The 11,257-nt window shown below is 38.4% G+C and overlaps 1 protein-coding gene across 4 annotated transcripts in view; it reads left to right on the top strand.

Moving 5' to 3' along the window:
- Positions 1–6,708, top strand: part of LOC103677773 (histone H4) — a 57,603-nt gene extending 50,895 nt beyond the window's left edge. For all 4 annotated transcript variants that reach the window (XM_008707026.2, XM_008707023.2, XM_008707025.2 and 1 more), the window contains 2 exons: positions 1,769–1,913; positions 6,419–6,708. The gene's annotated coding sequence lies outside the window, so the exon portion shown is untranslated. The remainder of the gene's footprint in view (positions 1–1,768; positions 1,914–6,418) is intronic.
- The last annotated feature ends 4,549 nt before the right edge of the window (positions 6,709–11,257 follow it).

Raw genomic sequence — 11,257 nt, 5'->3', positions numbered from 1 at the left:
TGCTAAGTTTGTGTTTATGTTTCCATGTACCCTTAAAGCTCTCTCTTTAAAATTTTGCCAAGACTTCTCACAGGCTCCCACGTTCCCATAATCAGTGTGATTGTATTTTCTTTCCAGACAAATCTATAGCTTTGTACTTTGTTTTGTTGATTTAGCTTCTGCTTCTCTGGCGAACACCTCAAACACTCTTGCTTTTTATTTCACCGGAATGTTGTGGGTGCCGGCTGTAAATGGGCTTGGCATCTTTCTCACTATTTTACACCCTTACTTATCAGGGTCATTTAATCACTGTCTAGATCTCTGAGAATTTAAAAGCCTATAAAGATGTTTGAGACCTGAGAGAAAAGAATCTTGGCTCTGAAATACAAAAATAACATAACTGTAAAGTCAAAACTGATATTTTATATTTTATTCCAATACCAAAGCTATAAAAGTTCTTTCAAGTTTTAAAAGAAAAATGATACGTGTGCAGTGTGGTTCCATTTAATATATTGTGCCTTTCGGGAACTTGATATATTGTGTCTTTAGCAACTAATTTTTGCAATCTTGAAGGATTAAAAAGACTTTTTTTCCCCCCTTGATCTTCTTATCACTTTAAATCCAATCCTATTTCATCAGGCATTTGTTCATCCTTCAAATAATTTTGCCAAGTTTTACACCTTTGAAAATTAATTTTTCCTCATGGAAAGGAATATCTACCACTCTATATTTCAGAACTTCTATTTCTTTCTTTCAAATATATCCTGGTTCACTGTAAATATACTTCAGGCAATAAAGAAGTGTATCTAAATAAATGTAGTAGATTTCCAAATATTTGTTTTAAGGATAATTTCTTTCTTTCTTTCTTTTTTTTTTTTAAGATTTTATTTATTTATTTAACAGAGAGAGACAGCCAGCGAGAGAGGGAACACAAATGGGGAGTGGGAGAGGAAGAAGCAGGCTCCCAGCGGGGCAGGGAGACCGATGCGGGGCTCGATCCCAGGACTCTGGGATCACGCCCTGAGCCGAAGGCAGATGCTTAACAACTGCGCCACCCAGGCGCCCCTAAGGATAATTTCTAAACCACATCTAGCCATATCATCATTTCTTGGATACAACTGAAATTTCTTCCTACTATCATTTTTTTTCTAACATAGTAAAGCTGGCATATGCTTAAATTTTTCAATTAACTTCAATTAAATACAATTTTAATGGAAGTGAGAGAAGAGATACCTACTGTGCACAGAAGTGGCACAAAGGAAAGATTAATCAATTCTGCTATTTAGAGAACGGCACCGGGAATAACTGACGCTTGTTGAGGACTGAGTGTGTGACAAGAACTTTATAATAGCATTTTCTAATTTAATAGCCCAAACTTCTCCACAGTGGAATCTGCAAAGTTCACAGCAATAGTAGTAACTTAATTTTTACTTGTTGCTCCCATGTTTCTAAAAATTGCTAGGCATGTCTTGCATATTGTCCAATAAGCCTACTTGTGCTGCCTATGGCTACAGGTCCACAGCTCATGAGGGTCTCCGGTGGGTCCTGCCCTCTGGCAGGTGCAATTTGCTAACACACAGAAGTCCCTGTCTGGGTGCTGCCACAGCTCCACCAGGCCCTGACACAACCATGCGGGATCCTCAGAGCGCCAGAGCAGTGTGCCCATCTTTGGCCAAGTGGGGAATAACATCCCTCTCTGTTATGGGATGGAGTCTATTACGGGGCCGCTAGGAAATGATACTGAATAGTCTACCAAGTGTCACATTGCTCTTCCACTTGTTCATTCCAGGCCTTTTCTCTCCCCTGAACTAAAACATGCATTTATGGGCTGGTCCGGAAACAGATTTGAGTAATATGGCAACTAAACTCTACGGTTCAATGATTGGCAGTGTCCCCGAGAATGAGTTACCTCCAACGTGGCTCTTCAACACCAGGTAAGTGGATATTGTTTGGGCAAACCCCATCAATCATCTGGTACATCGATCCATGGCCAAATTCCAGCAAGGGTTGCTGCTTAGGCTTATTGGCTAGAAGAGAAATTCAATTTATTTTAGAAGTGAGAAAAACAAAGATCAGCAAATTTAGGTAATCTGCCCAAGTTCACATGCTTAGGAAATAGCCAAAACAAGATTCAAAATCCAGCTCCAAGTTTTGTGGGTTTTTGGGGTTTTGTTTAAGAATATCAAACTACTTCCTGGAACTCAGAGAAGCTCTTCTTTACCTCAGATATGCCATTCTGTTCTTTAAATGCTTTTCCTGCCTTTCCAACCACCTACTAAGGAGGCATCAATAAATAAAACCAGCAGTCTCTGGTCATGAGGAGTTTAAACTTCAGGGAACTGATCACTGTCTTCTTTCCTTCTTTCCCAAGCTATTATTTTAACCCATATAACAATGAGGAAGTAATCCCTCAGCCACCCCGGGGAAGAAAAACAAAGAGTGATACCTGACCTCTCTATAGGAAAATACAGAGTTTCTTTTTCAGGACTGAAACATCAGCCCAACTAACACCTCTTTGGCAGCCTAGGAAATGGACTGTGCCTTTTTTTGTCTGTTGTGTTTGAGGTAAGAGAAGACAAATCAAGCCATTTCTGAAACACGGATGTTGTTCAGGCTGAGATACACTACTACTGACTCCAACACTACTTACAAACACAGCCACCTGGACAGAGGAGCTAATCCAAGAGTCACTAGGAAATTCAACAGATTTCTTACTACCCCTGGCAAGTGTGTAACAGTCACCTACTCCAGCCCTTCCTGAGCGCAGAGGAGTACTGTACAAAATGGGCCTGGGAAGGTGGGAGAGGAAGACAGTCTCAAGAATTAAACAGAGTTTCTCTTAGAATAGGGAAGGGGAAAACTCCTGGAAAGGAGTATGATAAGGCAAAGAAACGAACTTGTCAGCCCGACGCATCTCGGACACTGGTGTTGGCTTTGGATATACAGCCCTAGTCTAGGATAGTGATTCAGAGATCAGTAGGGTCACCCTACTGATCCAAAAATACTTTGAATCTCAATCCATACTAGTAGAAAGTCTAAAACTCCTCCCCAATATTTCACTAAATCCTGAAGTCTTGAGTTCCCATGATCATCTCTGACTTCAGACTCCTGCATCCGCAAATCCCCTAGCCATCTTGTTTCTGTTCTTACTCTATCAGTCTGGATGCGTCCAAGCACCTTTCCATTATTCCCACAAATTAGGCAAGCTGTATGCGGCACAGGCTTGACTGAAGGTTTGGGAAGAGTTAACCAGTTTTATCAGTTTTAAATTCCCACTAGAATACAGTTATCACAAAGGCAGACATTTGTTCATTCGCACTAGAGCTCCAATGCTGAAAACAATGAGAGAACGCTCAGTGAATATCAGCTGTAGAGATAAAGTGAGGTATCTTTTCCTCAAGGAAAGTACAAGCAACCTCTATTTTATACATCTTTGTTCTTAAAAGTCTTCAGCCCCATCTCACTAGGCCTTTCTCACTAGCCATTTTTTTTCTATATCACTTCCAGCCTCTCGCCATCTTGCTTGTTCCTCTTTCCATCTCTCCTCCTCACTCCCTTCTTCTTGGGTTGGCCCTGGGAACTTCAGATTTTCCTCATTTTATTATATAAAGCAATTTGTATTTCCCTATGCCTAATTCCCAAGGTTTGCACCTCCAAAACCACTTGAGGACTCAGCAAAACCTCATAGCCTTTTTGCTACCTGAATCCATCTGGCATTATGTTATCTTATGTGAATAAGACCAGGAAGTATTTGCTTTGTAGGAAAAAAAATCAGTGAAGGCAGAAATCATTTAAAAGTATACCTTTATACCTTAAAATTTTTAATTTTATGTCAAAGCATATTGATGTTCACTTATTTGCCAATTGGTTGGCCTTAGGCCAAGGAGTTTCTTTGAGCAGGAAACCCCTGATTGGAGCTCGGAATCAGCTTTCTGAAGTAAACCAAACCCCTAGAGTATTTTCTACAATTTTCATTATTTGCTGTTTGAAGACAGTTGACAAATTCTCTAAAGACAGATTATTTTTAGGTTTTTTATGTTATTCCCCAGTGTTTTATAGCAGTCTTGCCACAGCAATTTTCTTAGTAATTTGCCTTTAAGATTTCCAACATTTTTCATATGTATTTTTATCAGACTATATAACATTTAATTGAGGACATAACTTCATAAGTAAATTTGGCAAATTTGGACACAAACACAAGGGACCCTTGATAAGCAAACAACTTCACTACAGGGAGCAGAAGCGCTAGACTGCTGGCTCCCTGCATCCGGTGTGTTTTTCTGTTAATTTCATGAGTCTATTCAGTCATCAGTTAAGAAACACATCACTGGGGTGCCTGGGTGGCTTAGTCAATTAAGCATCTGCCTTCGGCTCAGGTCATGATCCCAGATCTCAAGCTCCACATCGGGCTCTCTGCTTAGCGGGGAGCCTGCTTCTCCCTCTCCCTCTGCCGCTCTGCCTGCTTGTGCTCTCTCTCTCTCTCTGTCAAATCAATAAATAAAATCTTTTAAAAAAAAAAGAAAGAAGAAGACGTCACTGTTGCCATTTTTTTCCTTAATAAATTCAGATCAGAATTTCTAACTTTGTACTTACTAAAAACAATGTCATGTTTTAGTTCCCTTAGTTGGTAAAATTCCTTTTGAAAAACTCGTTTTTGCATCTCCGCTGAGATAACAAGACAGAGGAAGCCTCGGGCTGCTGTGGAGTTCGGGGACGCACCGTTCCTCCAGTCCCGAAGCTGAGAAGGAGAGCTTAGCGGGAAGCCTGCAAGAGAGACCCGAAATGTTGCTAGAAACAAAAAGAGTGGCACATGCGAGCAGCTTCCTCAGTTTCCCCTTCCCACGTGGAGTACTTGCTCTTCTTTTCTCCTTCCTTTGAGAGGTTTTGTGTCCTGTTGAGGAGTGTGTCTTTAACTCTAACAACTCTGGTGTTTTATTATTTGCTTTTGACCCTTGAAACTCTCCCAGCAAACCTGCCTCCCTTTAATTGCGATCTATGTGCTAGCAGTTTTAGGACCCGGGAAGGGCTGTTATCTTGGGTCTTCCCGTTTGGAAATCTTTTCCTGGTTACATGCTGTAATCAGAGGATTCTCAGAACTGCATGTACCTTCTGTTTTCATATCTGAATTAAGAGCACCGGGTAGTTACCTACCTCATCTTCCCCACCCCCACCCCCACCCCCGACATGGCTTTTGTTCACATTTGCAATTTCTAGACCAAACGAACAAAAGCAAAAAATCGATTCTTTCTCCTATGATAGGAAGTGGCAGCAGCAACAAATTAAGTTAGAAAACCACTGTTCGAGTCCAAGCTTGGCTTGGAGTCCAGATGTGCAACATATAAAACCATTCCCCGTAGCAGAGGTGAATCGGCCTTGGGATGGCCATGTTTCTTCCTGCAGCCCGGTGTTCCAGTCTTCCTAACATCCAATGAGCCTCCAGGGAACACCCACTCCTGACCTCCTGACCTCTGTCAGTCACCCACCACCACCTACCCCACCGCATAAAATAATCCCCCCCCTTCTAAATCAAAGCTGAGTTCTGTGAAGTCCGAGACTTCAGGAGACACCATGATTGAACCCGCCTTTTTCCACATCAACCATCCCATCGACATGGGTCTTTAGTGTCCCATTTTCAGCATGTTTCATCCCATACTGATAAACCATGATCAACAAATGCCTCAATATCTTTGATCTCTTCATGGTCTCTTCCCTATATCTCCTGGCTATGCTGGAGATTAGGAGGGGTGATACCTTAGGGATGGGGTACACACAGGTACAAAGGCCCTGGTGATATTTTGTATCTTAAACCATAATGTAGGTACATGAGGGTTCATTTTATTATTCTTTTAATTTGTATATATTTATTGCAGACTCTGCTTTTATATGCATTATCTACTTCATAATTTCACATTTTTTTTAAAAACCAACCTCTGTTTCTTTGAGGCAAACACCATCCAGCCATGATATTCTTCATCCCTTTTTGGTCAACCCGTGTTGACTAAAGTACTAGTCGTTCTTCCTCATTTATTGTTACATGAATAGATCCTCCCATAATCCTACCCTTTGTGGTTACCACTCTATTTCTCCCCTCTGCTTCTGGTAACAGAAGCATAACTTCTGGTTGTTTTCAATAACTGAGTAAATTTCTGGAACCAGCCTATCCTTCAGGTTCCCATCTACTTAAAATGATGAGAATCACAACTAGTACCATTCAATTTTATTAATCCCTTCTGTTGAGGCTTGGTTTATTGAGTACCCAAAATGCATTTCTTATTCTACTTGGGTTGAACAATAGAACCAGCTAGGCTAAGTCAGGGGAACCGGAGTGTTAAACCAGGTGATCACTGTCCTATCGCAGGAGGTCTGAAGACAGACTTCTCATAATCACTCATAGGATCTCTCTCAAGTCATGTCCTGAGCAAATCCGTTCTCCCTATAGGCCATGCAATGGGGGAGGTAACTCCCAGTGCCAAGGTGTCATCAGGTGGACTAGAGGACCAGTCAAGTGACCTGAAGAATGGCTACACTTCAGCTTTCATCAAAAAAAATTTTGGAAGGTCACCACCACTTCGATTGATTGAATTTATCAGCAATTCACGTATTATATCTGGTGACTTTAACACTGGAAATTGTGTTACTTCTGGGGAAAAGTTACAGTGCTAGTTAACACTTATTTTTCAAAACTTTAAGTTTTTTGCCCCAACTGTGTTGAGGTATAATTGACAAATAAAAATTGTATGTATTTAAGATTTCCAACTTGATGTTTTGATATATGTATACATTGTGAAGTAAGCACCGCAATCAAGCTAGTTAACACAGACATCACTACATGTAATTACCATTTTCTTTCGTGTGTGTGTGTGTGTGTGTGTGTGTGTGTGTGTGTGTGTATGTGTGGTGAGAACACTTAAAAGATTAATCCTTTTAGCACATTTCATGTATATAATACGATATTGTTAACTATAGTTACATTGCTATACATTAGATCTTCAAGACTTGCTCGTGTCTTGTAACTGGAACTTTGTATTCCCTGGCCAAGAGCTCCTCATTTCCCTCTCCCCTCAGTCCCTGGCAAATACCATTCTACTCTCTGCTTCTATGAGTTTGACTCTTCAAGATTCCTCATATAAGTGAGTTCATGTATTTGTCTTTGTGTGTCTGGCTTATTTCATTCAGCATAATGTCCTCTAAGTTCCTCCATACTGTTGCAAATGGCAGCATTTCCTTCTTTCTCATGGCTGAATAATATTCCATTGTGTGGAATATCTATATATATCTATACATATATAAACACACACATTTTATACATATATTTATACATAACTATATAATGTAATTATATATATTATAATTATTATAACATATATAACACATTTTCTTTATCCATTCATGCATTTGATGGATGATTTTTGGTGATGATGGGAGGTAAGGGTCCAGTTTCATTCCTTGCCTGTAGAAATCCAGTTTTCCCAACACCATTATTGAAGACACATCCTTTCCCCATTGTATGTACTTGGCACCGTTGTCAATGACCAATTGATCATAGTGTGTGATTTTATTTCTGGGTTGTCTATTCTGTCCCATTGGTCTATAAATATAGTTTTATGCCAGTACCACACTGTTTTGATTACTATAGCTTCATAATATATTTTTAATTCAGGACATTCGATACCTCCAGTTTTGTTCTTTCTCAAGATTTCTTTAGCTATTCAGAGTCTTACATGGTTTCATATAAATTTTAGGATTGTTTTTCTATTTCTTTAAAGAATGCCATTGGGATTTTGATAGGGACTGCATTTGCATTGAATCTGTAGATCACGTTGGGTAGTATGGACATTTTAACAGTATTCTTTCAATTCATGAACATAGGTTGTCTTTCCATTTATCTGTGTCTCTAATTTTCTTCATCAATGTTTTATAATTTTGGTGTACAGATCTTTCATCTCTTTATGTTTATTCCTAAATATTTCATTCTTTTACTTATTATGAGTGGGGTTGTTTCTTAATTTTCTTTTCAGATAATTTCTTGTTTGTGTATAAAAATGGTACTGATTTTTGTATGTTGATTTGTATGCTGCCACTTTACTGAATTCATTTCTTGGTTCTAATGTTTGGTTTGGTTTTTTGAGTCTTTAGGGTTTTCTAGAAATATGATCATGTCATCTACAAACTGAGATCATTTTACTTCTTCCTTTCTGATTTCAATGCTGTGTATTAATAATAATTATACACACACATATACATACGCATAGAACTTTACCCCCTGGTTCCTGACGCAGAGCTCCTAAATTCTTTGGAATTTCCTGGATGGTAAGAGTGGCTTTTGTTCTAACGAGGCAGTTCTTTGTGGAGTTCTGAATAGCTTCAGGATGGGGGCTGATCATTAGACAGACCAAGCAAAGCCATGATTAGAAGCTTGGAACTTTTTTCCCCAATCCTCATCCTCTGGGAAGGGGAGAGAGACTAGAAATTGAGTAAATGCACTTGGACTGAAGCCTCCATAAAAATCCTCAAAGTACAGTATTAGGAGTGCCTGTATTGGCAAATACATCTACATGCTAACAGGGTGATGCAACCCAATGCCATGGGGACAGGAGGTTTTGCACTCAGGACACTTATAGACCTCTCCTATGTATCTCTTCACCTGGCTGTTCATCTGCATCCTTTATCATATTCTTTATTATATAATAAGTCAGTAAATGTGTTTCCCTGAGTACTATGAGTCATTCTAGCAGATTATCAAACCCAAGGAAAGGGTTATGAGAACCCCAATTTATAGATAGTTGGTCAGGATAACAGGTGACATCTGGGGGCTTATGACTTAGGTATCTGAAGTTGGGGCAGCAGTCTTGTGGGGTTGAGCTCTTAACCTGTGGAATCTAGTGCTCTCTCCAGTTAGATAGTGACAGAATTGAGTTAATTGAATAATCACCCATCTGATATCAGAGGATTGCTTGATGTGTGGAAAACCCACACATTTGGTGTGAGAATTGAAGTGAAATATGAGTGTACTGTGAGAGTAAAGGAGAAATAGAAGGGAGTTTTCCTTTTATAGATGACTTTTCTTTCTTTTTCTTCCCTAATTGCTCTGGCTAGGACTTCCAGTGCTATTTTGAAAAGAAGTGGCAAGAGTAGGCATCCTTGCCTTGTACCACATCTTCAAGGGAAAGGTTTCAGGTTTTCCCTATTGATTATTTTAGCTGTGAGATTTTCATAGACGGCCTTTATTGTGTTGAGGTAAGTTTCCTTCATACCTGTTTTATTGAGAATTTTAATCATGTACTTAAAAAAAAAAAGTTCTACACCCAACGTGGGGCTATGGAGCTGTGGGGCTTGAATTCATGACCCTGATATCAAAAGTCACATGTTCTACTGACTGAGCCGCCCAGGAGCCCCAAGAATTATAATCATGAATTAGTGGACTTTCTCATATGCTTTTCTTAATCTAGTGAGACGATCATGTTTTTTGTTTTGTTTTGTTGTGTTTTGTTTTTTGCTTTTGTTTGATAATCGTATATCACATTGATTTGAATATATTGAACTATCCCTGCATCTCAGAGATAAATTTCACTTGATCATGGTGCGTGATCTTTTCACTGTGCTATTGAATTCAGTTTGCTAGTATTTTATTGAGGATTTTCCATCTATGTTCATGAGGAATGTTGGCCTATAATTTTCTTTTCTGATTTCTTTATCTGGTTTTGGTATTAGGATGATGCTGACTTCATAAAATGAGTTTGGAACTGGTCCCTCCTTTTCCGTATTTGAAAGAGTTTAGGAAGGATTGATACTCTTCTTTGAATACTTGGTGGAATTTACACATGAAGACACCTGGTCCTGGATTTCTTTTTTGAGGTTTTCAATTACTGATACAATCTCCTTATTTGTTATTTGTTTCAGACATTTCATTTTTTTCTTCATTCAGTTTTGGTAGCCTGTATGTTTCTAGAAATTTATGCAACTTTTCTAGGTTACCCAGTTTATTAGTGTATAATTGCTTATAATTGTCCCTTATGATTCTTTTTACTTCTGAGACATCCATTGTAATGTCCACTCTTTCACTTCTTATTTTATTTATATGAGTCTTCTCTCTTTTTTCCTTAGCTAAGAGTTTGTCAGTTTTATCTTTTCAAAAAGCCAGTTATTAGATTCGTTTATTATTTCTCTTCTAATCTTTATTACTTCCTTCTGTCTGCTAAATTTGGGTCTGGTTTGCTCTTCTAGTTTCTTGATGTATAAAATTAGATTGTTTATTTGAGATCTTTCTTAATGTAAATGTTTATAGCTATAAACTTCCCCCTTAACACTGCTTCTGCTCCATCCCATACGTTTTGGTATGGGTTTGGTTTTCTTTTTTGTTTGTATCAAGATACTCTTTAAGTTCTCTTTTGATTTTCACTTTTACCCAAGAGTTGTTTAAGAGTGTGATGTTTCGTTTCCACGTATTCGTGAATTTTCTGTTATTTATTTATTACTTATATATTTATTTTTTGCTATTATTGACATCTGGTTTTATTCTACTGTGGTAAGACCAAATTTTTGGAATGGTTTTAATCTTCTTAAAATTGTTAAGACTTGTTTTGCAATGTAACATGATATATCCTAGAAAATGGACGTTGTTTACTTGAGAAACATATGTCTTCTTCTGCTATGGGATGGAAAGTTCTGTATATGTCTGTTAGATCCGTTTGATCTGTAATATTGTTCAAATCAGCTGTTTTTTTCATTGATTTTTTTTTTTTGGTCCTGGTATTCTATCCATTATTGTAAGTGGAGTATTGAAGTCCCTTACTGCTATTGTATTGTTGTCAACTTGTCGTTTTTTGTCGATTTTTTCCTTCAGATGTGTTGGTATTTGCTGTATGTAATTAAGTGCTCTTGTGTTGAGTGTATATATGTTTATAATTGTTATATTTTCCTGTTGAATTGACTCTTATCATTATATAATGTCCTTCTTTGTATAATTTGTTTGATGTAAGTATAGCCCCCTTCTTTCTCTTGGTTACCATTTGCATGGAGTATCTTTTCCTATTTCTTCACTTTCAGCCCATCTGTGTCTTTAAATCTAAAGTGAATCTCCTATATGTAGCATGTTGGTGAGTATTGTGGGGTTTTTTGATCTGTTCAGCCAGCCACTCTATGCCTTTCGATCGGTGAGTTTAATGTATTTACATTTAAAGTAATTATTAAGAGAGGGAGGCAAACCATAAGAGACTCTTAACTATTAAGAACAAACTGAAGGTGACTGGAGGGGAGGTGGGCGGGGAATGGGCTAAAT

Source organism: Ursus maritimus, unplaced genomic scaffold (genome assembly GCF_017311325.1).
Source record: "Ursus maritimus isolate PB19 unplaced genomic scaffold, ASM1731132v1 scaffold_26, whole genome shotgun sequence".
Lineage (NCBI taxonomy): Eukaryota > Metazoa > Chordata > Mammalia > Carnivora > Ursidae > Ursus > Ursus maritimus.
Note: the sequence above shows the minus strand (reverse complement) of the source record. Positions and strands in the feature narration are given on the sequence as shown.